This window comes from Passer montanus, unplaced genomic scaffold (genome assembly GCF_014805655.1).
Source record: "Passer montanus isolate IOZ18808 unplaced genomic scaffold, ASM1480565v1 scaffold23, whole genome shotgun sequence".
Classification (NCBI taxonomy): Eukaryota; Metazoa; Chordata; class Aves; order Passeriformes; family Passeridae; genus Passer; species Passer montanus.
Genome location: NW_024366926.1, coordinates 1,122,282 through 1,150,113, shown reverse-complemented (window position 1 = coordinate 1,150,113; position 27,832 = coordinate 1,122,282). Strand labels below are relative to the sequence as shown.

Sequence of the window (27,832 nt, the reverse complement as noted above, 5' to 3'; positions counted from 1 at the left end):
CTATAGCCTTGCTAAGAAAACTGAAGTAGAGGTGGATTCTATTCTTGCTATATCTCTCTTAAATTTGGCCAGGCTCAAGCAGAGTGGGCTTCAGCTGTGAGTCCCTCCATTTACCAGCTCTGTTGTTGCAAAGAACCTATTTCTGTACCCACATATGATGGTTGTCACTCAGCAATTGGTGTATTAATTTGGCTTATTCAAGAGTTCCTCACATTTCTGGGTATTGTGTAATCAGCTCTCTTTTGGTGTTGTGTCTCTGTTTATAATAAGATTATAATGCATGCTAGCTGTAACTTTATATATTTATCCAGTTGACATTAAAATAGAAGTGGAGAATTGAAGAGTGGCCTTATTCTTGAAATGGAGGATTTCACTACCAACTGTTCTCTGATCTCCATATGTTACAAAACTAAAATTCAGGTGTTTTTAAAGTACCTTTTCCAAATACAGGGTAGTAGATGAACTTTACCTGCAGTACTAAAGTTGAAATGTGTGGGTATATTGCTTCCACAGTGAACAAAGTGCAGTTGAACTCCAGTCTTCCACTGAACCAGCAGGGTTCTGTTCCCAGAGTGGCTCAGAAATGAGACCTAATACACACAAGGAGCCGGCTGATAACTTGCATTGCCTTGGTGCAATGTGTCTGCAGTTTGGGTGTTTTCATTTAAAGATTTTTCACTCTTCCTCTGTGAGGTCTTACACGCGAAAACAGCTTGATCATGTCTGACTTCAACAAGCCATTTGCAGGTCTTGAATGGCTAATTTTTGTCTACTTGCATGGGAGAAGAGGCATTTACTTTTCTGCATTTTTGCTGGTACTTCTAGTGCTGATCATGTTTTGGGTGGCTTTGTGCAATTGCAGAATCCTTTCAATTTGTGTGACCTATTGTTCCATGTTTACTTTCACTGGTTCAGTTCTTGCTTTCCTTACCTTGAAAATACTTTTGTGCAGGCTGGTTAATACAAGAAGTCTCAGTTCTCTGAGGCTCTGCAATTATATGTTGCTTTTTGCACCTTAAAGCAAGGACTTTCAATAGCTCTAATTTTTGTCCAGTTAGAATTGCTGATACTGCTGGGATTTCCTCACAGGACCTGGTGTTTTGTTCTGTCAGTCTGCAGCTAGAAACACTTTTTTCCCTACATTTGGAACTATTTTGTTCACCATCCTCCATTTTGATCCTCTTTGCTAGTTTCATTCACTGTCTTTTGTTGCAAGTGGTAAAGAAACCTTCACTTCTGGCCCGTTAAAGAGGTTGTCAGAAGTAATGGAGGTATTTTTGGCATCTCTCAGCTTGCTTTACATACACACACACAAATAAGTGAATCATCCCCATGGAGTCTCTGTTTAAATAGCTGAAATAGAAAAAAGTGTGCGGAATGAGAGATGATTGGCAGGCAAATATCAGTACAAAGCAGATTAAAAAAATGTGTCTAAGCTTGTGGAGAAATGTTGATTCTGAAAACTAGTTTTAGACACAAAGACCAATATGAAGAAAACTGACAAAAATCCTGCAGCAGGAAGCTGAATATGTCCTCCTGCAGCCTGTGCATTTGTAAATCCATAACAATAGCAGCTGCTGCACCAGATAGTGTCTCTGGCTCACTCCCTGTCCTTTCCTGTGAGAAGATAAGAGGAAGAAAATAGGAATTGCATTATGTTTCCTGTTCTGTTAATTTTGGATCTGGAAAGGGCTTCTGCTTTACTCTGGTAATTGGGTTATATACTGCAGAAGAGCAATATTTTTTCATGATTAATAATCTGTTTTGGCAAACAGATTTTTTATGTATTTCTGAAAATTACATGGAGGACACTGCATTTTAATCTTGGAATAACCATGGTTTGCTCATTTATAAATGTGCTTCTCTGCTCTTGCATAAATGTGCATAAATCACATTTCAAACATGAGATAATCATCAGCAGTCAGTAAAAAAGATATTTCCATGGCAACAGTTGCTAAATTGAACAGTGCATTGGTACCTCCTCCCTGGTTTTGTCCAGAAGCCTCCCTGCCTTACCCACGAATAACCAAATAATCATACCTGTTAAAAAATAACCACCTCCCCATTGCCTGTGTAAAGAATTATTAGAGCACAAATTAGCAGTGATTCATTACTGCTGAAAGTACTGGGCATCACCCTTTTACATCTGCACTTCTGTAACTCTCCATGGGCCCTGTCAACTTATTATGGCCTTTCCCCATGTCTGGTGGAGTTGCTGTAATCATATTTTGAGGGCTCTGGAAAAATCATCTGGCCTGGATTAAAATCTGACCAGTCTTCCTGACTTCTTCTTGAAAGAAAAGAAAAAATTGTGGAAGTGATGGCACTTCCTGTGGCTTTATGGTCTTTCTTGCTCTTCTTTATATATGTCCAGGAAAATTGCTGTTTAAAGGAGTGAGCTGAAGTGGTTCAGTAGGCACTTGGAGGTTATTTCTCCTAGAAGTGCAGGTAACATCAGAGTGAGCATGAGGATTACAGGATGAGGGACACTGGGCTGATGTGAGGGCTACTCCTTTGATACCATACTTGATGGGAAATTTTAAGAGGGACTGAGACTGGTCAAGAGGGACCTTTATAGGAGCTCATATATGATGGAATGTTAGAAAAGAAAATTGGGGTTTGTTTCCATGAACAGTCAACAGCATCTTTCTGCTGTACTGTTCTCCAGGATTAATTACTGTTAGGCAGTTTCTAACCATGGGAAATATTTTACTTTTAGATCTACCTCATCACTAGTGTGAACTGTTCTAAATTTCAAATCAAAGTTTTCTAAAGAAGAGCTCAAACAGGCAGAGAATTAACTGATACTTTTTCTTTCAATTTTTTTTTCTTCAGTATAAGCTACAGGAACATATTTTGACTGTGCCTGTACTGAAAGAGGAATATCTCTTTGCTAGTGTCTAAAATATTTCCTATTTACAATGCTTTTCCTGAGTCTCAACCCTCTCAGTATCCTTTTTTTGTTGTCTTGTAAGACACAAATTCACGTGGCTGTGTTCCATCAGCACAGTGCTCTATTTCACCCCCTTTATGTGACCTGCCTTATCTTGTGCCTTGTCTTCATCTTGGTCTGTTCTTCCTTCATCCAAAACTGGAAACTTGAGGACTGAAGAGAGAATGGCAGAGGCAAACCACGCTTATTCCTGCAGCCTTAGGAATCTGGTGGGAAGCTGAAATCTGCACTGTTCTGTTCCCTGTCTCCTAGAGCTATCTTAGGCAAATGTGGAGAATATAGATGCTAAGGCATTCAGAAACATTTTTGCTTTCCTTTTGGGGAAGTTGGAGACATAGAAATTGGCTGTCTAATGGGAGGGAGCTGAGAAATAGATGAGTTCCTAAAGGCCTTAGAAGTACAATGGACTGTCATGGTTTTTAAAATTCTGTGTGTCCCTGACCAAAATGGGACTGTTACCAGCTTCCTTGGTATATGGAAATTTCTGAAATGAATGTAGAATGTTAGCAGGTCTTAATTGATTTTGCACCTGCATTTTTTTTCTTTTGTCTGAGAAGTAAAACTAAATTTAGTCACTATTGCTCTTTATTAAGAAAATGGAATGAAAAATCTCAGCTGCCTTTAACTGTCCCTGCATCTCTAAACCAGCTAATTTTGTGTTTCCATGTGACTCTGTATGTGATCAATTGTACTTCATCTGCTGAGTATGAATAGAGTTTAATGACGCTTACCCAGGCGGGATGAAAAGCTGTTAATATGGCCTTTCTGAGTTCAGGAGGTTGTGTGATTGTATTCTTATAAATTTCCTGACAAATCTAAGAAAGAACAGCTGTATAAAGTCAGTTTTCCAAGGAGCATCATTTGCTTCTACACTGAGAGAGCTTGTCCATGTTTTCTGGCAGCTGTCTGTTCCACTGGAGTAAATTTTAAGAGGGTGTTTTTAATTATTAAACTTGGAGGATCAGGGACACTAATGATACCTTAATCACTGTCATAATTAAACACTAAAAAACTGGTCATGGAGTTTCTGGAAATAGTCATGTGGAGCTGTTTCAGGTTTAGATGCACTGATTGACTTTGGGATGACTGGACCATTTGTTGGTTTTACCAATGTATGAAAACCTACTTTTTTGTGCTCTTTTGATTTTATTTGCCTGCTGAGGTTGTGCCTCAAATTGTGTATGGAGTTCACAGACATGCTCAGCAATATTAGGGATTTCAGGTAGAGTTATCTGTAATTTAAGTATCCAAATCCCTATTTCCAGGGTAATTTAGCATGGGACACATCACCAGGAAATCAGACTAGAAAAGGGGTAGGAAGTATGGGTAGAAAAAGCAAAAAAAGGAAATTATAAAAGGTGCAATAAGAAGGAAAAAAAAAAAGGGGAAAAAAAAAGTACAGAGGGGAAAAAAAATATACTTGAAAGAAGGATTGCATTGAATTGTGAGGCAGTGAGCAAGTTCGGGAAAGGAATTAAGAAGGACTGAAATTGATGAAGAAATATATCATCCCCTGTCTGAATTCTGTGCTTCCTCACAAAGCCTTTTTCTCCAAGGATGTCAGATGGACGATCCCCTTTGTCTCCTCTGTCTTCCTGTGGCATCTTCACTCAGCCTGTGTTTGTGTTCCGTGAACTAATTCCTCCCTCTGATGGTTTACAGTCCCTCCAGAGGAATGGCAGCTGTTGCCAGCACTTGAAGTGAGTCTGTGGTTGTGTTGTGTGAGCAACAAGGCTGGGAATTTAATGGGTTTTCTCCTTGTACCTCACAAGAATTAAACCCCTGTTGATGAGGGTAGAAGTGAGCTCTGCTGGCTGCTGCTGTAACTCCCAAGGCAGGCACCACTTGCTGTTGAAGAAAAATATCTTTATGAGACCAGTCCACAGCAGTGATTTTATCTTTGGCTTTTGTAAAGGTAAACATGTAAAAACTGGGCAGTCTGAAATTCCTGCTTTGTGTCTCTTTTTTTCTTTGCACTTTTTCACCCCCTTTTTGGCATCTGTCAAGAGACATGCTGCTTTGAGGCAGTGACTGACAGCGCAGGTCAGAAATGTGTTTTGCCTGTCCCTCTGAAAGTGTGTGTCTCTTGCACAGAACTCATTCACATTCTTGTCACGTGTGCAACGTTCAGATGTTGTGAAATGCTGCTGAGTGAGACCTGACCTCTTGGGCTGATGCTGATTATTATGCTCAGTGCAGTGCATCCAGGCACTGTTTGCCTCTGCAAGGTTTAATAATGAGCAGAAGATGAACTAGTTAGACATACACCTGAGTTTTATGTATTTACACCTGCTGTCATGTGTTTTTGTTTGTTTCTTAGCTCCAGAGACAAAAGTCAATGAAACCAAATGTGGAAGTAATGGAAAAAATTTGTTGTGTATTTGTTTCTGAATTCAGTATCTTGAGATCAAATAAAAATGAAATAAGAATAGTCTTAAATTAACATACAAGATAAACAAGACCAAAATATCTGAATAATTTTTAATTTAGCTTCTGGACATAAATTAAGTCTTTTTTCACCATGAGAAAGTTAGACCTTCATTCTAGGGTCTTCTGTAAAATTTTTGCAATACTTGGTGCCCTTTTTTGTGACATGGCTGGTGGTGACTCTCAGCAAAGGCAGTTGATAGGTGGAGTGCTAGGGTGATGAATAATGCAAGCTCTGTTGGTTTTTAGCAGTGGCTGCTGTTCACTGCCTGTATTACTACTGTTGTTAATGGCACTGGTAAGATGGTGACTTCCAAACTGTGTCCCCTCATAAAGTCTGCAGGGAGGTGCTGGTTTGTGTCATTGAAGAGAGGCAACAGCAGCTTACACCACTTCTTGTACAGCTCTGCCAGGGGATGGAGGCCTTCCATAACTTGACCTGTACTTAGAAGTACAAAATACAACTTGCAAACAATTCAAACTGTTATATTTGTGTTGGGTCTTTAGTTGTGTATTAACAGTTTGATCAATGAATTCTAATATTCTTAACGAGTATAAGAAGGGCAAAAATGTAACTGCTCTGTTAAAGACTAATTCCTTGTGAGTGTGAGAATGGAGCTGGACCAGGTGACAGTAACAGAGTTACAGTTTGGATACCTGACCACTCTTCTGATCATTTCACTTATCAGCAACATTTCTGCATTTCAGCAGCATGCCTGCCTACTTTGGTCTTCATTGCCCTGCTCTGAGAACAAAATGGACACAGCTCATACTAACAACTTTTTGTAAAGCATAATGCATGAAAGGATTGGAAATATCAGAGTCCAGAGCATGCTGGGCTTTGTGTTCTGTTGCGGTTTGATGATAAATTGGCACTTCAGAAACACATATTAGCAAGCATAGGAAAGCTCAGCCAAGGGAACTTTTTGTTTGTTTGCTGAGCAGTACAACCTTGACGCAATGAAAGGTCCTGAGGCTCTCCACATGTCCTCAAGGAATACTCCTGTTTTCTGGGTGGAAACAACTTTGGTGGTGTTTCAATACGTGATGTCATTGTGTATGGAAAACATCTGGGATGTGAAGCAGAACTGATCTTCCACTTCTGCTTGAAATAATTTTGGCATGTCAAATGGCCTGCTGAACTGAAACTGACTCATGGAGTGCTCAGTCCCTTGTCACAGATGAGAACTGTCATTAATCAGCAGTTTAGGGAGTTCAGGATCTAAGCTGAAGCAAATAACCCCACTTATGTTGAAGATAAGTGGTTATTGACATGGCAAGATTTGCCAATACTATTAAAATGATCAGCAACTGTTGCACTGTCAGCAGTGGAAAATGTTCAGAGTTAATTTCAAATTGATATCTCAGAGCTTTCATCTGAACACCTGCTGTTCAGGACTGGAATATGAAACATTAACTGTGATTATTCCCCCTTCCAACCCCCACTCCAAAAGGCACCCAAAACCAAGCAGGTGTTACACCTTAAATTAAAATTATGTCTAACATCAGTTTAAAAGCTGTAATAGCAGGGATGTGACTAGATTGTATAGAGAGTTCCTAGGGTTCACTCTTTGTAACAAATCAAATTCTGCTGAGGGATCAGTGGAATTTCTTGTGGAACACAGCCTGTGAGAAATGAGACTGCTGGCCATTTTTGGGTAAAGATGAGCAGTGTTGCTGTTCACTGGGAGGGACAGGAGAAGAGACAAGAAATATTGCATTGGATGCCAAGTTAAAAGGCTTCCATGTTCAAAGAACCACATATACTCAATGAGTCTGACTAGATAAATGTACATGGTATACAGATAGCTGCTGTATATGCTAGATATACAACAAAAAGTGGGCTTTAGAAGTGCTTTTGATTTAGGAAATGTAAATAACATTAATATGAACAGGACATATGGTCCATGTTGTGGTTTCTTTTACACTGTTGTATATCTGGTCTTATTTAGTGTGATGAAAGCTAAGAGTTTATGGAGTTGTTCTTGGAGGAAAGGAAATAAGAATTAGCTCTCAATCTTTCTGGGGATTTTATCGTCCAATTTTGTTTTCCATCAGCTTCAGCTCACTGAGCAGTTTGTGTTTTGGATGAAGAAAAAAGGGAAAGAAGAAGGAGTATCTTTATTTTCCACTTTAATACAATGGTTAAGGCACTTTTTAAAAAATCAAATTATTTTTCTTTTTCCTATCTTCTTAAAAAGCACTGCTTGCATGCAGGCATTTAGGAAGCCTCACAGCAACTTAATGAGAGGCATATAAAACTACCTTTATTTTTGAAGCAGATGCAGAAATTAAAGCAAGATTCTGAAGGCTTCCACTGTTTTGGAATATTTCTCACTTTTGAGTTCTCAAAGAAAGAATACTTTGGAGCTGAATGTGCTCAGACTCCTATGGAAAGTCACTGGATGTGGGAATCTTTTACTAGTTCTAGATTTCTGCTCTTGCAGACAGTTCACATAGTCAGAGCTTGACACAGGATGAAGAGAATTACTGAAACTAACTGCCTCCTGTGAATTGTGTCTATCCATTTTTATACCACCAGAATTGTTTGGATAGCAACACAAGTGGTTTAGTTGCCTGGAATTTGAGGTGTTGGGAAACCAGGGAGCCCGGGAAGAGCTGAGCAGGTGGGCAGAGGGTGGGAGCAGTGTCAGCCTGCTCAGTGAGCAGAGAGCTCTCCTGTGCCAATTTCTCTGTGTGTTTTCTGTAGTAGGGTATGGCTATTGGATTTCATTATGGCTGTTTTATCTGAGTGTTCCCAATGTCCATGTGGATGTTGTGATTTATGTTTGATATTTCCAGCCTCATTTACTGTAGGCAGAATGGCCTTTTTGAGAAATGCATCTAAAATAATGACTTAAACCAATGATCTGAGTAGTCCCAGATTATTAGAATTTTTACATTGCACATGCAGGTAAAAGCAGCCTTACCTGGACTGTAGGATCATTTAATCTCTGAACATGTTGAGTTCTGTTAAGAAATTTACTAAGGCTAGGTCAATTTCAAGCTGTTTGTCCTACGGTATTTCCTCCAGTATGTCATCTTTTCAAAATGCATCTGTTTTTAGAAGGCTTTGTTGTAGACTGTATTTCACACATAAGAAGTGATTGAAGGTGTAATTGCTTTTTGAGGCTCCATTTGCATTTTCCTTAACACGTTAAATCACTCACATAGTACATGCCAGATCTACCTTATCTGACATCTGCATTTTAATATGTTCCTGTGCTGAGAAATAATTTCTAACTCTCCATACTAGATGCAGATGTTAGCTAATGTTTTGGAAATAATATTTTACAGGATAATGCCCATAGGCAGATGAAATGGAAAATGTCATAGAGTCTGTATTAATTTTTTTTTTAATTATTTATTTCACTATCAGTGCTTTTTGTTTTTTTTTAATACAGTGGAATTTGTGACAAAGCTCTCTAGGATAAATTTGTATAAATTTACTGTAGATTTTAATGTACCCATTCATCTGTAAGCTGTGCTTTTATTTAGAGATTTTTCTGTATTTGCAATGGCTTCATATTTCTTTATCCAGATTAAGGCTATGCTCTACTCACATTATTCTGTCCTGGCAATACAAAGGTATCATAGACTAGCCAAATAAACAAATTTGCATCTACTTTAATCACCAATGGCTTTGATTTAAAATTTATTTTCTGTATTTTAAAACCTTAAAAGTGACTAGAATTTCAAAACACAAGGAGTGATGGTTTTTATTTAGAACTGAGAATAAGCATTTTGCTGTTGTCAGCAGCAGCAAGGAGGAAGACTACAGGTATGGTAATAAAAGCTTCTTGGCAGTTGGCCAGTTAAATGTTTTCATATAGACAGGTCAGTTTTATTTGGGATGAGTCAGATATGCAGCATGCTGTTGGATATGAATATTATTCATATTCTGCTTTTTTCCCCCCTTGGAACAGTTGATGATATTTTAAAGATGGGCAGAACTGTGGTTGCCTACAGCCCTTCCAAATGAGGCTTTCTGTGTTGTACCAGCAAAGTATTGCTATCTATTGTTCAGAAAACAGACTGAAAAATAATGAAACAAAACCAGCCTGGGATTTTTGTTCCCTGTTTGCTTTTGTAAATGCTTGTGTTGATTTTAGGGCAAGATGTATGGCCTGCAGCTAAAGGAGGAAGAAACTTTTCACTGGATATTAAGCGATCACTCCCAAAAGGAAGAGCAATTAGTAAAATAAACCAAGTGATCGTGGAGGCAGCAGTGCTGCAAGTAAACCATAGCTTTCCAAATAATGACTGGCAAGGTGCCGCACAAAGAACAGGGGCTGGACTCTCTTAGCTAGGGTATGCTGTCCCTCTAATTCTACCTCACATGACAGTTGCAAAACAGCAGGACTTCATTCTGAAATCACACTGCACATCCAGGTGGTACTTCAGGTTATCCACTGAATCTCCTCTCCTACAACGTGCTTTTTGCTATGACATTTTAACTAACTAGTTAGAAATTCAAATGGCCATACAAAGTGAGTAATTTCAGGTCAGGAATGCACTGTTGTCCTGTTTTTAATGTGCTGCTCTCCTTGATCGGTGCACACAACAAATTCCTAAGCATGTAAGGGATGCCAAGGAAACAAATGTAATGATTGTTATCTTTGAAGTTAGACATATATTAATTTTTTAGATCAAGACAATGCAGACAAATAAAAACATTTTTGGAATAAGGAATATCTTTTCTATTATGAGTATTACATTGTCAGCATTAGTAGCATACAACAGGTGGCTTTGATAATTTCTTATTAGGAAACAAGAAAGAGGAGGGTAGTAATAGTAGCAGCATGAATTTTGACTATACAAAAAGAAATTGTCGGGGTTGGTCTTTTTCTAAGTAGAAGGTAAATGTAACTTGTGCCAGAATCACCAAGTTGTTTGTTGCTACTTAAGTATTCTAGTAATTTAGAAAACTTATCAAATATATCTCATGGTCTCATTGTCTTTAGTAATTAAAATGCTCTGGTAATGTCGCCTAAGTATTCCTTTTGAAAAACAGAAAATTTGTCAGTGTGAGATCAGAGGTTGAAACCATTTTATTCCAAACATTTCCTTATATGTAAGGCAAGGTGTTGCCTTAAAATGTTAACGTGTTTTATTTTAGTGAGTCCAGGATCTGAGCTTCAGTAAAGATACCACCAAACCAGCATTCAAATGTTATTGGAAAGCTACAGGTACTGACTTCAGTGGGGGCACCACTTCATCCTGAAACAGTCAGGTTTGCCTCCATAGGCCAGATGGAAGAGGGAGAGGATGTAAGGCTGTGTGATGTTCCTGTGGTTGATATGTTTGGAAGGAGATCCAAAGAATATCTCAAAGTTGAGTAATTTGAAATATATAGCCAAAGGTAGCCATAGGTTTTTTAACAACATAAGTTTTATCATGAGAATAATGTAGGATGGGACCTGACTGATGGGACAAGATTTCTGGAAAGCCAGGATTGCTGTTGTTGCAGCTGGTGGAGTCAGGCTGAGGAAGGGGAGCATAGAGAGCAGGCACTGTAGAAATCACTTCCATTGTAGCCCTCACTCCATATATGCTAACTTGGAAGTTACAGCTTAGGAGTTTGTTAAACTCTGGTAAAGTTTAACTTTGTTAAGTTAAACTTTGGAATTTGGAGCAACAAATCTCTCTGGCACTTGGGCCACAAACATCTTAAGCAGAGGGGTAAATGGGAATGTACTGTGTCCAGAGCCATGCTAATATAAGTAGTTGCTTATTTTGTCTTTGCTAAAGCTCATGCCTGAGCTTAGCACCCCAAATTACCTTTGGCTCAAATGTGAGATATAGAAACTTATATTCTGTGAACTTCTGCCAGTCCTTAAACTGATGATTACCATTTAGCAAGGTTCCACATTTTGGGACAGCAGAGGTTACTTTGGGACAAAAAAAAAAAAGGGCAACAGAAAAGGAAGAACAGTGATAAGGTGGTAGAGGAACAGAAACAGACTTCTACGTTTGTTTAGGTTGGTGACTAAAATGTCCTCATATGAAGAATTTAATTTTTTCAAGCTAGAATTTATCATCTTAGGATAACTGCTGAAACAGTGAAAGGACCATTTTGAAAGGATGTCCTGAAAATAATTAGTATCCTTTGCTTCAAATCCTTTAATAACATGAAAAGCAGAGAATTTGTTTCTATTCCTGTTAACAAAAAAGAATTTACTTTTTGATACATTGAAAACATCCTTGCATTTTGATTATAGTGAAAAACCATTTCCCTAGCAGTATTGTGATTCCCTGTCATTTGAATATGAAGACTTGTTTCTGGAATTCAATTAAAGAGAAAGAACCAGCAACTCCTGTAAGTTCATTACAATAAAGATGGAATCATTAAGGACATGATAGGATACCTTTGTCTGGGACTAGGAGAAAGGTTGAAAAGCTTTCAATATTTCTACGCAAGTATAAATGTCATTAAGAAAGGACATCTGCCTACTTTTGTAATGGACTTAAGAGAATCTAGGAAGAATGCCAGGGAGGGCGAAATGTTACACAAACAGGCTCAGCTACAGGAATACAGCTGTGTAGTAAAGTCAAACCAATTAATTCTTTAAAGCATCTACCAATGCACATCAAAGGTTACAAGTTGGGCAACAGTCTGAGAAGTGGAAAATATATTGCCATCTATTTTTTAATACTCTAAACTGAAAGTATCTATGAACGCTTGAATGACAAGAAGAAAGAAAAACCCAAAATAAATTATTTGAAGGAAGGCCCTCTATTTTTGCATTTCTCATTCATTCTGCATTTAGACATTTGATGTGTTTTTGATGAATGCACTTATCTGGGTGATGAGAAACAGTTTCAGTTGTAATATGCTGCAAATAACATCCTTTTCCTTCTAGTCCTATTCCCTTCTTGTTATGGCACTTCACAGCTATGTTTTTCCCCAGTGGATCAGACTTCTTTACTACAATGGAAAACTCTTTTCTCTTTTATTCCTATAATTTTTACAGTTTGCTGTTTTCTGTCCAATGAGTGTTATCTATCGGCAGTTGTCTATCTAACTCCCTGGTGTGGAACACTCATAAGCTACTCTGGGACTTTGTAGACCAGAGTGATGTGCAAAAGTAGAAAAATATATTTTTATTTTGCATCTCTGGTCTGGTTTCTGGTACAAAATTATCTGCAATTCACAGTCAATTCCCTAAACCATGGCTTATTAAATGCTTTAAATGATGGATAACAACCATCTCCACGAAGCAGGGAGCTGAAAAAGTCCAAGTTTAAGAATATGTTTCTGTCCCAAGGCTCAGAGTGGTAATTTTTTCTGTGTCAAAGCTCATCTTTAAGGGATTACTGAATTAGGACCATTTTGGTTGGTTTGATGTGCATTTAGACTATCTGAGCTGCCGTTTTTGAAGGTTGCACTTGTTAAGGGGCCTTCAGGCCACTTCCAGAATTAACTAACAGATTATGACACCCAGGAGAGTTCATTTCATTTAAAACAACGTAGCATGCAAAAAGTTGTCCAGCCCTCTTATGAAACTGGTGAATCTGTGCTCTGCACAAGGTCTTTGGCATTTTGTTTAGCAAAGCAATTGTCCCCCTTTGCTATCCTCACCTCCACTAAATTACTAATATGAGATTAGGGGTATTATAGACATAGATATTAAAAATTCTTCCTTCATGATATTTTTTCATACCAAGTGGTAATTTTTTTTCTCCTTGGGGAATCTAAAAGATTGATCTTATCAATGCAGTCTGCAGCAATCAATACCTTGTTTTAGCATGCCAGTAAAACCCATTGGTTTTCTAGCAGGTATGAGGTGTAGGGAAGGGCAGTTGAGTTGCACTTTTTATTTTTCTCCTAATTAGATTGGTTTTGAAGAGTTGCATGTAATATTGGAAAAGAGTGGATGAACAAATCAGCCAGCCTTGAACTCCCCTAAAATTCTCGTAAACCCTAGGGAGAGGGCAAAAAAGCCAAACTTGTTTGTACCAGATGTATTATTTCTCTGAACAAGAAGAGATAGAGAATTGCTGTTTTAAGATTTTATCAGTTTCAGGCTTTGAAAAATCTCTCATGTTCTAGAAATAAAGTTTTAAGTTTATAAAGTCACTTTGGCAATCAGCTGCTGAGTGCTGAAGTTCTGCTGCAGTGCTGTATTTGCAGAATACTGGTGACATTATCTGTGCTGCACAAGACACAAATACAAAGAGAATTTCTGCTCCAGTGAACACCCAGAAAGCAAACACAAAGGAAGGCTCAAGTTGCTGTGCATCCCAGAGAAAGAAGGTGATTGTAGAAATAATTCCATGCAATTAAATAATTTCTGGAAGGCTTCCCTTACTGCTTTTAGTTTTTAGTGATTTGGGTTGGCAACTGCAATTTACAAATTTGCTTGGCAGCGTCTGGGAGCTTTTCAGAGTGGTTTTGATAACCTCTGGCAGGGAGCAGAAGAGAATTCACTTTTTTTGGACCAAGTTTATTGCTTCTTACTTTTGATTGTTTCTTACTTCTAATAGTCACATTGAAGTGTGGCTTTTCTTGCCTGGTGACTCAGATTTTTTACTCTAGTGTCAGTTCTTCAAGCTGTTGAAGATACTTTTCAATTCAGTGCCCAGATTGTTGGTAAGTTGAAGGACAAACAGTTCACTGAAAGAAGTCCAGTTCATTTTTTTCTACTTGTACAGAATTGTGCTTTCACTGCTTTTGACAAATTGTAGGATTGTGACAACTTCAGGCCTGTGACTACTGTTTGCTCTAGGGTTTGTGGTAGGAACAATGGGAGATAAATATAAGCATGGAGGACAAAGATGTGCAGCACCCAGCATGAAGTGGACATTGGTTATCTGTCTAGATTGCTGGTAAAAAATAACACAGCTTCATAAAAATGAGCTCTAGGGAAAAAAGCCTGTGATATGGGTGTACCAAGTTTCACTGGAGAAGGATGGATAGGAAGGGTCAGGACAGGCCACTTTTTATCTGAGGTTTATTGTGTACTAAATTATTAAATTATTAAAACAGACTCTGTAATTTAGAATCTACTGTTTACAGCTGGCATTATTGAAGTGAGTAATGAAATAAAACCTTGATTGTTTTATGTTTCACTCATGAAGGACTTGGGATCTTAATGGGGCTCATTGATGGGCAGAAAACTGGTGAAAGTCAGCACACTGGTGTTCGTTGAATGTGATTGTTGCTGGAAGTTTCTAATCATAGAGAAGCAGAGAAAGGATGTAAAAAGAAAGCCCATGTAGGAACAGTAGGGGTTTACTTGTAGTTTGAATGAATATTCCTCAGTCTCCTGTGCTGCAGCAAACTGAAATTATCAGAAATTAGGTGCTCTGAAAAGAGCTAACAGACTAGAAGAAGCTGCAGCCAACAAGGAGACAGAAGGTGAGCTTCAAGCAGAATTAAGAAAAGCTTTTTTTTCAGAAAGAGAGTTATAGTCATCTACATATACCTAGAACACCAAAACATACAATAGTTAGATGGAAGGATAGTATTTTTTCTCCTAAAAAATAGAGACATTTTCCAGGAAGTTTTCTGGTGTAGTGTACATAAATTTGTTAACACATCAGCATGCCCAAAATAGGTAATTTTAACAGTTTCACACTGTGTGGCTCCAAAAGTTCCTTTTTAGTTCATGGAAACACGCAAGAGGGTGGAAAACTGCTTAAAATAAAAAATGCTGTACCATTGGCTTTAATAGAAACACACAGTAGTGTGTTAAAAGAAGTACAATAAGAAACTTTGCAATAAAAGAAAAGCAGAATTTGGGAATTGGGGATGCAGGCAACACAAAGTTGTTATTTCTGGAAAATGTGCTTGTACCATTAAGGAGACAAATATTTTCTCAGAGTTTGGTAAACAGTCAGCTTTGAGAGGTGGGGAGTGGCATACAGGGAGCTCTAAAGAAATCTTCTGTTTGGTTTGTTTAAGTTTAGAAGATTGATTTTCTTCATTGATAGTAGACCTGGAAGAGCCTTTCTCTTGGAAAAAAAAAAACAAAAACAAACCCACAAAATTATTTACCTTTTCTGTTGTTTTGTGGAATAAAGGGTTCGTTTTTTTTAAAAAAATATTTAACTTGTTTTTTTCTTGTCTGCCAGTTCACTGAGAGCTTAATACTATTCAGTATGGAAACACTCCTAATTTACCTTATTTGTACTGTATTTGTGGTTTATTGCTGTGTTTTGGTGTTGCAGGCTATTGCTCTGGCTGATGGGCAACTCATAGCAAACAAAGTTCTGATGTGAAGGCAGGAGCTGGGGAGATCTTGCTTCTAGTGACCTTCAGCTTGTTGAACCAGTTGGCTTACTAAGTTGGGAACTCTGACAGTGAATTTGTGCAGGCTTGTGGGGTGAGGAGAAATGGGAGTGAGCTGTGCAGCTCCAAAGAGCATCTGAAAGGTCCCATGTTTTCTCAGGAAAGCACTGACCTCTCTTCTTGATCATCGTGGCAAAAGTAGGAGTCAGTATCATTAACAGCAATAACAACTGTACAGTAATTAAGCATTAAGAACAAAGTATATTTATCTATTGTTGATTCAACTGAGGTACAGTTCAGCTTTTTGCTATTGTGATTGTCTGTTTCATGTTTGCTCTTTACTGTTGCACATCTTAATGCCATTTTGTGGGGCACAGATCCTGTATTTTTGGTTGTGGTGGCTCTAGAAAGAGCTGCTGGTGTAGCGTTTGCCACTGGTGGCAGTGAGGTGCTGATGCTCACAGTTTTTCCACCAAAGGTATCCTGCTGTATGTATGGTAGTTAGGTGACTCCCATGGTTGTGACTGGTACTTTATCCGTTGTCATTGATTTTTGCAAAAGAATGGATGTATTTCCCCAAAAAGCTTTCTGTTCTGAGCAAGTCAGTGCTGTAGTGGTCTTCTGCTTGTAATCCAGACTGGCAACTGTGCCAAACTTCTTGGCAGTACTTCAGAAAGATAGCGTTTATGTTTAAGGAAGGTGATGCTTTGTGAAAGCTGTCATGTTGTGTTGTGCTGATGGAGGATCCAACTGGAATTACTGAGACAGAACTCTCTTCAATCATTGTAACCTGTGATTTCAGAAGTGAAAATAAAAAGCTTTTTTTTTTTTAAAGGTAGTGAAAATGCATCTTTAGGTACTTTGAGGCAACAGATGCTGCAAATACTATAAACACTGCCCATTGAATGTTTCATACATAGGGATTTTTGTCTAAACATGTCAGGTGCAAGAACACTTATGAGTTAAGTTTTGTCCAGGAACTTAAACCCATGAAAAGAGATGTAAAAATAACTGACTATGGTGCATGGTTTCTAGGTCAACCAGATATATTTTTGACTGACCTGCCTTTTTTACTGAATGCAATCTAAAATAAAATTCTTGGCTAAAGAAAACAATCTGATTTTAGCCTTACAGTTGGCAGTCTTGTCCTTCAGGCCTTCATTTCTTCTGATCTTGGTTACATTGGTACATATGGAGAGGTCCTACCCAAGTGGCACAGTTGAATGTGGTGGGATGGCCTTTGGAAATGTTTGGCAGGTAATGTGGTGGGTAGGTAACCAGCACTAATTTCATGGTGTCTTGCCTGCCTACAAGTCATGTGTGGATGAGAATTGGATGGGGAAATGGGATCAGGTGCATGATGGGTCCTTTACTGTGGCATTGGAGAGACACCAGAAGAGGCTGCTCGGAGAAGCTGTGGCTGCCCCATCCCTGGAAATGTTCAAGACCAGGCTGGATGGGGCTCTAAACACCTGGTCTGGTGAAAGGTGTCCCTGCCCATGGCTGGGGGGTTGGAACAAGATAATCTTTACGATTGTGACTTGTGAGTTCTAAGGCTGTTCATGTACTGACTTAGAGAGGCCCACAAACAAGGAGCAACTACATGGAAACGCAACCTTGCTCTATAGTGCTTTCCTTTTAGTTATGCCCAAAACTCATTCATTGTTCTGAGTAGTAAGAATGTGAGAATTAAATCTTTTTGAGCATATGTACAAGGTCACAGCACATCTACAAAAGCAGTTTCTGTGTCAGTCATCATGTGCTACCACAGATCACAAACTGGTAAGGATAACTACATCAAGGAGAGTCAGACAGTGAAATGAACTGAGACCAGAATTATGACCAAAGCTAAATGAAATGTGAGCCAGTAAGTTCACTTTGATATTTCGGCTTTTGGATATCCTGCTGCTTTTCTTATGCAAATTAACTTTTCAAAGGGTGGGAGAGGATTCACATCTTCAGGAAGCACTATTATTCATTCACATTTCTCCACCTATGCTTCATGCAGACACTGGCAGCAAGAGGCTGACCTAGTATTTAACTCTGTCTAGTTACATTATTAGACTCTCAAATCATTAACAGAAAACTTAATAAAGATTCCTTTGAGACTGAAAAAGTGGCTTAGAAATGCAACTTTGAAAATCATCAGTGGCAGACATTTTTATCTAATCTGCATGTGATTTGTTTGTGGTGGCTTAGGGCTTTTTTGGGGATGCTAGGTCAGTGATGTAGAATTGGGCTTTGCCTCACACATCCAGCAGTAAAAACCTGCTGGGTGAACCTAACTTAGTGTCTTGGTTTGGGGACATCCAAGGCAACTGGATATGCTGCTGTTTCTTGTAATCTTGTGGCTGTTGTGCAGCATCTGCTTTTTGTAATTGGTTTAAACTGTTTTATTTTGCATTTTAAACTCCAGAACCCTGGTGACAGTAAAATTAAATAAAGCATAATAATCTAAATCTGTGATATCATCAAAGGTCTATATAAATACAAATAAAAGTGTATATAAATATACCTAGTGAGAATATATTACATATTTCATTATATAACTTTATTGTGAGTATATGTAGTTAATGAAGGATAAGATTATGATTCTGACATGATAATTAAGGGCCTAGAAGAAATAAATAAGCAAATAACAAATAGTTCCTCATAAAAATGTGACTAGCTACCTATTTTCAGCAGCAGCTTACAATCAGAGCAGGAGGACAGAAGTTCACCAGGTGGCTTTGCCATTGCTCTTGTGCCTAGAGAAGTGTGCTGGCTGCTCCTACAGCAGTAGGACTCAGCCTCCATCTATTCACAATATCACAAGAGCAATGGGAAGTGCCAGGGTTGAAAAACATTTTCCATTTCTCTATGGCATCCCTTCTTTCCTCTGGTGTTTAACTGGGACAATGAGCTAGTGCTGCATCTCAGTAATGCCACACTGATTTATGTTAACATGTTAATAAACAGAAGTTTCTAATTTATTTTACTTCTGCTTCATCTTACGCAGCTTTGACTAAAATATGTTGGTTGGTCTTGGATTTTATGTAATATTTAAGTGGTGGTAAGTTCTTCTTAAAATGGCAATGTTTTTGAGATAGTGAAATAATAATGCTTTAGCTTAAATTTCAGTTTATCAGTTAAGAAATTTTCAGTTTATTATCTTGGATTTGTTACACAAAGTACTTCAGCATATCCATCAGGGAAGTAGAATGGTCCAGACTAATTACTTTGCTGAATCTGGACTGTAAAACACAACCAAAAGCTATTAGGTTGGCGCCATAAATATGAGACCTTTTTGCAAAGCAGAACACCTTTTAATGAAATAGTCCAAAGCCCAGTGAAATCACCGGAAAGATATCTATTGACCACAATAACTCACTACCAGACAGAATGTCAACTGCAGTAATTTTTTTGAGATTGCATATGTGTTGTAATAATCAGAAATGAAGTTACTGAACTGGCACAAAAAATTACTCCTAAGATTGAAACTTCTATATCAGTCATAGAAAGCTTCTCTGTTATGAGAGTGAGAAAACTTGTGGTTTTTATGAATAATGTAATCCAAAAACAAGATGCCACCGATATTTGGAAAATGGGGTCAACAAATGCTGTCAGTATCTGTACATGAAAATTTATCTTATTTTGAGCCACTGCTAGTTAATTTTTTCTGAGTGTGAATGCCTTTTGGGAGATATTCTGTATCTTCTCCAGGCTGAAACTGTGGATATTAATTTTTTTGCCTTTTATTTAGTACGATTTGGCTCTTTGTTTGAAAACTTAGTTTCATCGTGACTCATTGTGTACTTTCTGAAGTAATTTCAGAGCCTTTTACTTTTGGAGTTGGGAGCAGCCTTGTACTTCTACTGATTCCTTTTGTCTGTGTTTAGTTGCATTATTTTAATTTTATTTTTAGTTGCATTCTTTTCAGACTCAGTTGTTGTGCTGGTCTTGCTTATAGTGTTTGGTTTTTTTTAAGGAAAATAAATGTTGCCTAACAGATACATTTGTATCCATACAGATTCTATCCAGTACTTTGTGCAAATATTTTATCTAATATTAACTAATATCTAATTAGATAATTCATGTTTTAATGTTGCAGCATTACTGTCCATTTCTGACTAGACAAGCTTGTTTGGTGTTGACAAGAGTACAATATTAAAACAATGATCTGCCTTTTTTCCCCCATTTTCTTCTCTGCCTAGTCATTGCAGATATAATTTCATTTTCAAAATATCTAGGTACGTTGATTTTGTTAATCTTTCTTTCTATTTTATTCCTATTCTAATTTATTTTTTCTTTTACTATTTTTTAATATTTAACATTCTTAATATTTGTCTTTTCCCTTTTTTTTTTTGTGTACACAGTTGCCAGTTATGTAAACTGTTTATCCATATGTGAAATGCAGGGAAAAGCAAATTATTGTGAAGTATCTACAAACTTCAGGCAGACTGTGTGATGTACTGAACTAGCCATTTCCTTTATTTAGTACTCGTTCATTGCATGTTTGCACTGTAGCCAGTGCAGGTTTATAGTGCATGTGTAACTGCTCCTAAATCAGCCAGTTTGGGTGCTGGGCAGAGTAAAGTCCCAGCAGTGTGGAACTCTCTGTGAACTGCTCTAAAAATGGGTTGATGCCCAGCTGGTGCTGCTCCCACTGCATGTTACCTTGGCTATTTTAGGAGTTGAACTTGTGATGATCCCTGTGGGTCACTTCCACGTCAGGATATTGTGTGATTCCATAATTTATAGCAGAGCTCAGGATGGCTTTTGCAAAGCTGAACCGGCAGTGCTCAGAAATTGCTCGTAATTTAATGCAGGAATGCTAAACCTGTTGTGGGAGTGAAGCTTGCTGTCAATATTGCAACAGGCACTGTGAGACCTGAGACATGGGATTCATAACAAAAATTTGCCATCCACTGATATCAATGCAGGGCATCCCCATCGTAGGGAATAATGTGCTCTGACTCCATGATTCCTGAAGGCTGAACAATGCTTTATTAAGCTAGGTTATATTACACTAATACTATATTAAAACATTATTAAAGACATACTATACTAAAGGATACTAAAGAAAAACCCCTGTCTTCAGACAGTCATGACACAGCTTTGATCCAATTGGCCAATCAATCCAAACAACCATCAGCAGAGTCCAATTAACAAATCACTCTTGGTAAACCATCTCCATAACACATCCCACATGTGCCAAACAACAGGAACAGCAAGTAGAGATACAAATTGTTTTCTCTTCTTCTCTGAGCTTCTCACTGCCTTCTTCAGGAAAAATCCTGGGAGAGAGAATTATGTCTCTCTCTCTTCAGAGAATGTGAATACCACACTCTGAGACCTGAAAGCATTTGGATTCGTGTCCAGGTCCAGTACAAAACAAAGAAAAGAGCCAAGCCATCAAAGACTGTCCTTTTCAAAGGGAGTTGGCTCTCACGTCCTTATTAATCTGTCCCTAAACTTCACAATGTCCTCCAGTGTGACATATACAATTGTACCACTGGCAGTTTTCAGACAGGATTTTAATGAAGGGGCTTGTTTTGTTTTGAACTTTTTGATGAGCACTAATGCATCAAGAATGTGCATATCTGACAAAGTGATGCAGGACACAGACCTGTGCTTGTTCTCTTTTAGAGAGGTTTTTGAATATCTTGCCATTTGATGTGCTTCATTGCACTGTAGAGGATGTAGGAAAGCTGTAGGTTCAATTTCAGCATGAGGGATCTAGCAGTATATGGAGGGAAGTAGCTGTAAATCCAGGAAAGGTATTAAAGTAACTATCCCTTCAAATCTGAGAAAATGCTAACTGAATTCCTCCTGTGTACCTCAGTAATTTTCAGAGTGCCTTTCTAATATGTTTATTTATGGGAAGGCCATTGGGCCAATTACACTAGTTATTCCAGCCTGCCTATAGACCTCCTTATACTTGATTTTGCACAATAGGTAAAGAAATGAGAATTTCATGATATGTTTTTTAACTTACCATCTCCATGTTGCCAAGACTGATGGTATTCCAGAGCTGCTGGTGCTTCTGAACTATACTTCAGGGAACAGTTGCATATGAATCCAGTCTCTGAAGGCTGTAATTTTTAGCCTTCCCTATCTGCAGCTGGTGATAACTGGATGTTGGAGGTTCTTGCAATGACATCAGTATCTCCTAGCTGTTCATTCTATGAGCTCCCTGAATATACCTTATCTGAAAACCAGCTCTGAAGAGCACTTCACAGAATTCTATGGAATCAAACATGGGATTGCACACACTTGTCACAGTTACAGAAATCTGAGTAGCTATGCGAAGACACGTGCTTGCAAGGACTGCTGCATGTTAATGAATCTGTACACACCTACTAATCTGAGCTTTTCTTTACATGGATCACACTTAGAATTTGTGGTGCATTTTGCCAGCTGAGGAAATCCCAGACGTTGCATTGCTGGCAAGTAGCACTGCTGCTTTGTGCTGCTATGGGTTTCAGGAAGGACAAGAAATCAACATGTGGGCACAAGTGAGCTGAAATCTTTTCAGATGAGGGATTTAAGAGAACTCTGGGTGCTGTAAGTAGACACAACATCTGTCTGTTTGGCAATGAAACCTAATGGCCTGTGGGGTGGCATTTCAGAAGTCTGTCACAGTGGTAGACACCGAGCTAGGGTTGACATGAAATGAGAAACAGGGCATTAGCATGGTGTTTTCATGATCTAAAGCCACATTCACATTTTTAATTAAATACATCAGATGGCTCTCTCTCCTTAAGGCATCATCTTTCTTGAAGAAGAAGGTATTTTCACAGTATTTTCCTACAGGAAGCTGATTGTAGGGCAATAGTTTGCCTGTTCATAACTCATTTAGCGTGAGGAGAAATGAAGGAATCTCAGTACAGTCAAAATACTTAAACAGAGGTTTTCCTCCAAGACCATTGCTGCTTGGGCTGCGAATGTTGTGAGAGAAAAAAAAAACCTGAAGGAACTGGAGAGAATGTAGCTTATCCTCAAGTTGTATACTTGTGATTTCTGACACTTTGAGGGTCTATATAAATATAAGAGGGAGTGTTCCTGAAGTGCAAAGACACAGTGGTCCATACCTAATATGGCATGTCATTAGACTGTGAAGGAAGGGCTCATTAGTGGAGCAGAGTGAATTTTGGTACTCAGAAAAGAAACATGTTCCTTCCTCAGCAGATAATTGCATGCCTTGCAGGTGTGGGAGTATAGGAAACCTTAGAAAGTTTTGTCACCATCATGACTTATGCTATGCTATGACAATGACATGTCCTAACTTATAGGACTCCAGGCAACTTGAACACTGAAGCTATATCAAATTTTTGGATTATGTATATTTTTTCTCATACCAAGTCCTTTGTACTTAGACCTTGGTTTCCTTCCTTTCCTTTGAAGCTGACAGAAAGTACCAAAAATAATTCTTTTTTTCTGCCCTTACTTCTGATGAGGTCCTTCAGTCTGTCAGGCCATTCTTTTCAAAAGCACATGTAGGAATCCAAGGTTTATGCTGTTGTTTTAAGTTCATTTAAAAACCTCAAACAAACTAACCAAAGAAAAAATGTAGTAAAATGCACTTTTTTCCCAGAAATTAACCTCTCCACCTCAGTTTCCCTTATTTTTTCTCCTTGGTGAAAAGTGTTTGAATTATTTTTAAAAGAAGGATTTTCTGTCCAAAACCAAACCACATATTCTCAGCCCAAAACTAAGGTGTGTGATTGCCTCTTGGAAATCAAACAAAATACAATCTTTAATGAGTCTTTACAGCTCTATTTTTTACTGCATTCAAATCTTGTACTGGTTTATAAACATGACCTATTGATGTTGTCAAGAATAGCTTCCAAACATTTTGTCCAATTTTTATTCAAATAGCTCTTGTATAACCTGCACTACCAGGTGCTTCATAGTTTCTCCAGGTCAGAGCAATTCAGAATTATATCTGACACCCACTTTGCAGTAATTTTAACAGATGTAATGGTTGTGACAAAAAGAATTGTACTGTGAAACTCTGCATAGTGATAGAAGTACCTAACTGCTTCACAGCAGTGTGGTCCAAAATAGGCTGGTTAAGACAGTGCCATAGAAAGAAAGCAAAAAGAGTCCATCTCTCTCTCTCTTTTTGTCTTTCTCCCTTTTGCCCTTCTGGCCCAGCTATCAGCTCTTAAAACTGTTCCAGTCTTCATCTTAAGTAAGTGCCATTCAGTGTTTCCTCAGTGAGCAGTGATTGATTTGGATTCATTAAAAGCAACTTCATGCAGAGGGTTTACATTATTGTACACATGAGAGGTAATAGGTGCAAATGTGACAGCATGGATTCAAACCTACAGTGCAATGAGGAAAAAATATCATAATTAAACACCCAGTGGTGTTAAATTTTTGCATATATTCGTCGTTCAATCTGTGTGGTTGGACCCACTGCTTTGTTTTCCACCCACATGCCCTGGCTGATGAGAAATATGTTGGCTAGTAAGGAATTATTTTGTCTGTCTTGCTACTCCAGTTCAAAACACAACTTTTCTTCCTTAAGGCACTGGGATTTTGCACTCAAAGGTGTTGGATAATACCCACTGTACAGAGAAAGCACCTGTGTAATCTGAGTTGAAAAGGACAGTGGAATGTCCTCAACACATCACTGAAACCATCTTTGTGAAAGGCAGCCTGTCTTCATGTTGAACTGTGGCTGAAATGAAGTGCACGTAGGCACTTGGATGGGAATTTCAGCAACCTGACCTAATGAAAGATGTCCTGCCCCACAGCAGGGGGACTGGACTAAATGATTTTTAGAGGTTCCCTCCAACCCAAAGTGTTCAAGGATTCTATGGTTCATGCTTAAATGTTTAGCAGTCGTTTTGATCATCAAGTTTCACCTCAGTAGCTACTTGGATACTTGACTTGGGCCAGCATTTGGGAGGACAATTAGATGGACAGTGTACAAGTTGTGTTCTAATCAGTTGTTGCAGCATCAACTGAAAAGTTGTCTAGAGAAACTGGATGTCAATTCTCTCTATTGAGAATGATTTATACTTTTTGTGCGTGTCTTTTCTCTACACTTTTTTGTTTTTCTGTGTCATGTGGTCATGTTTGCATAAAAACAAATATGTTGAAATATCTTGTTACAAAGTGTCTCTGATACACTGGGGCAATTTCTGGCGAATAAAATCCTCTCCAGTGAGCAGTGCCTTGCAGTTGCTCCTTCACATGTGCATTTTTTTCTCAAATTAAGCCAAGAAGATTTCAGTAGCACAAAATGTACTTGTCTTGAATGTATTCATAAGGGTTGGAGTAGATTTATACACTGACAAGATTTTAAAAAATGTTTGCTGTGCAGTGCTCATGGTCACGGTGTAGATGAGATATTGTCTGTGTTTTGGCTCTGCATTACACCAAGCTGACCCTTAGTTAATGCTGCAGAATTTTGTGTCAGTGGTAATTTCTCTCAGCAGATTAATTGTCCACCCTGCTGGCATACCTTTTCTTGGACTCAAATCTTGTATGGTGATTCAGCCTTTATTAGCAGTGACTGACACCAGTCATCAATGAACCTGCTTTTCCTCCCACTGCAGGAACTGCTAGTTTCCTTTAAAGACTGGTCTTAGAGGAAGGCATCTTTCAAAGACAAGAAATTATTTGAATTTATGGCTACATGTTGGTTAAATAAGCTCATGCCTAGGTCTGCCTTTAATTTTTCATGTACTCAGAAATCATGAGTTGAAGTTGGAAGAGATTACTGAGTCATTTTGTTTCTAAAATCTGTATGATCTTTCTTTTTTGACCTTCTGAGGCTATTGAATATGTTCTTTGTGGCCTTTATGCAACTATGAGGAAGAAAAACATCTTTTAAATGAAAGATAAAATTCTTAATCTGAATCTTTGAGAAAAGCAACAAATGCCATTGGACTTTGTGCTACCAAAGACTTGTCAGCAATAGCTGTTGTAGACATAGGAGAAGTGAGCAAAGGCTGGCCCTGCTGGGCAGTGGATCATGTCCTTTGGAGGACAGCACACACCTGAAGTTGGAAGGGCTACACCATGCTATGAATTTAAGCAAATAATTAAAACATATCTTTTGCTGAGGATTATTTATAATTGCAACAGAACTCTACTTCTTTGCTGGTAGTGTTGGCCTTCCCCTTACAGCCTTGAAATTTATCTGAGGATGACTTGTGATAAATTTTGTGGAGTTGCACAGGCCACATACCTTTTCTCCTTTTTCCCTTCTCCTCTTCCAACTCAGAATTCCAGCACATTCAGTTTTCATCCTGTCAGCAGCAACAGCTGCTTTGTGCCCTGCTGTCTCTGTATGTCTTTGAGAAGTTCTGCTTCAGGAGGTGTCTCTTCCATTCCCACGAATGGAAGTGCTTCTGCTGTGGAGCTGCTGTAGTGTACAAGTAATTTTATTTTTATCTTCATTGAAATGCAGCTAGGACTAGGCACGAATGCACTAAAAGGTCTTGGAAATGGAAACATCTTTCTGTGACTGGTATAATGTGCCTTTCTGATTGATAGTTGGAAGCATCCATCTTGCTTTTTGAACATCCCATTCATTATTGCTGCCTCTGTGAATTTCGTTTGTACGTCTCTCTCACCATATGGACTGATAAACTGCATCCTGCTTAACAATAGGATAGAAATTTATTTTTTATGTCATCGTTGAATGTCATTCAGGAGTAATTAGCTATTGAACAGCACATGCTGGCTAGACTAGAAAAAGATCTGATTATCTTCTCTAACCATTCAAGGATGCAGGTAAACTCTGTGTACCAAAAAACCCCAACCCCCCCAAATCCCAAACATTGCGCTATGTGCTCAGACTTTCACTTTCAGACATCAGTTTGACAGAAAATGCTGCCTGATTCTTTATGTCTGAAGACAGTTTTACTAAATGAGATAGGCTTAATTTCTAAACTTCATTGAAATGTTAAGATTAGTCCAGAGCTTATGCCCTTTCTGCAACCCAGTAAAATGGTTTGATTGGTACTACACGGATGTTAATTTGGGGGAAATCCTGTTTTACATATGACAGATGGATGTATGTCTCATAGAAGAATGGGCCATTGTACAACTTACAGGCTAGGTTGTTCTGCAGTAATGTGGGAATAGTAACCCACAAATATGAATTTATTTGTCTTTTGGTGTATCTTTGAGGTAGGAACTTCTCTTTAAAGTCAACCACCACCATTTTAATTGAGCAGCTTTTGGGCATTGTTTGGATTATACAGAGATACAATTATAATAATACACACTGTAAAAGGAACAGAGGCAAATGATAAAATTTCATTGCCCTCTTCTGGTCAGCTTGATTAGACCTGTTTCATCAGATTAGGGTAATTCAAATGCAGTGGCTGTTTAAGATGATATTTGGCATGTGTAAAGCAACTGACACAAGAGGATACTAAACACACAGACTCTTCATTAACAGATAAAACTCTCAGACTTTCTGGAGGAAAACATCATGGGAGTGGTCATAAACCCTGAATAACCTTTCTACCAGCAATTAAATTGGTGTATAAATTTGCTGTGAATTCTTGCATATCTTTGTAAGCTTGCATACTGTTGAGCAGTGTTCTTCTGATGCTACAGATTCCATCCTTTGTAAACAGGAATTCTCCACTGACTGTAATGTAAATTGCAAGGACATGTTGCATTGTGAAGAACAAGTTATGAAAATATCTGTCAGAAATAATTACACTTGATCCTGCTGTCGGGCAAGAATATAGATAGGATAATTTACTGGTGTCTTCCTCAGCAGTGTTTTTTATAGCGCTGTTATCAGGAATATTAGAATCTAAAATCACCTGTAAGAGGATAAAAAAAGGAAAGGAAAAGTTATTGATCTTCTGTTCTACTCTTGACTTTGCCTGGTGGTTTGTGGCATGGGCTTACTCATGCCTGACTGTGTAGAAAGCAGAGTATGATCATTGATACTGTTTTTTGAAGATGCTGAGGCTCTTGAACGTACAAATCCTGTCATTCACTGTCATGTAAGGGTGTCCTAAAGGCCTCAAACAACTGTTTGCTCCTTTTGAAGTTTGTATCCTAAATCAGATGTGGCACATAATACAAGCCTCTGTAGGAACCTGAGGACACCTGGAGGTAAATGTGCACTGTGGTGGTCTGAAGGGTGTATTTTGCCACGCCGTCCATGCAAGTGACATTTCAGCATCCTGTAGAATGAGTAAATGGGAGAAGCTGCAAGGCTATTGATTGCCCTTGTCCTCTCTCCCCTGCTC

The 27,832-nt window shown here is 38.4% G+C and overlaps 1 protein-coding gene across 8 annotated transcripts in view; it reads left to right on the top strand.

Moving 5' to 3' along the window:
• Positions 1–27,832, top strand: part of MAPK10 (mitogen-activated protein kinase 10) — a 147,075-nt gene that overhangs the window by 22,091 nt on the left and 97,152 nt on the right. The window lies entirely within an intron of this gene.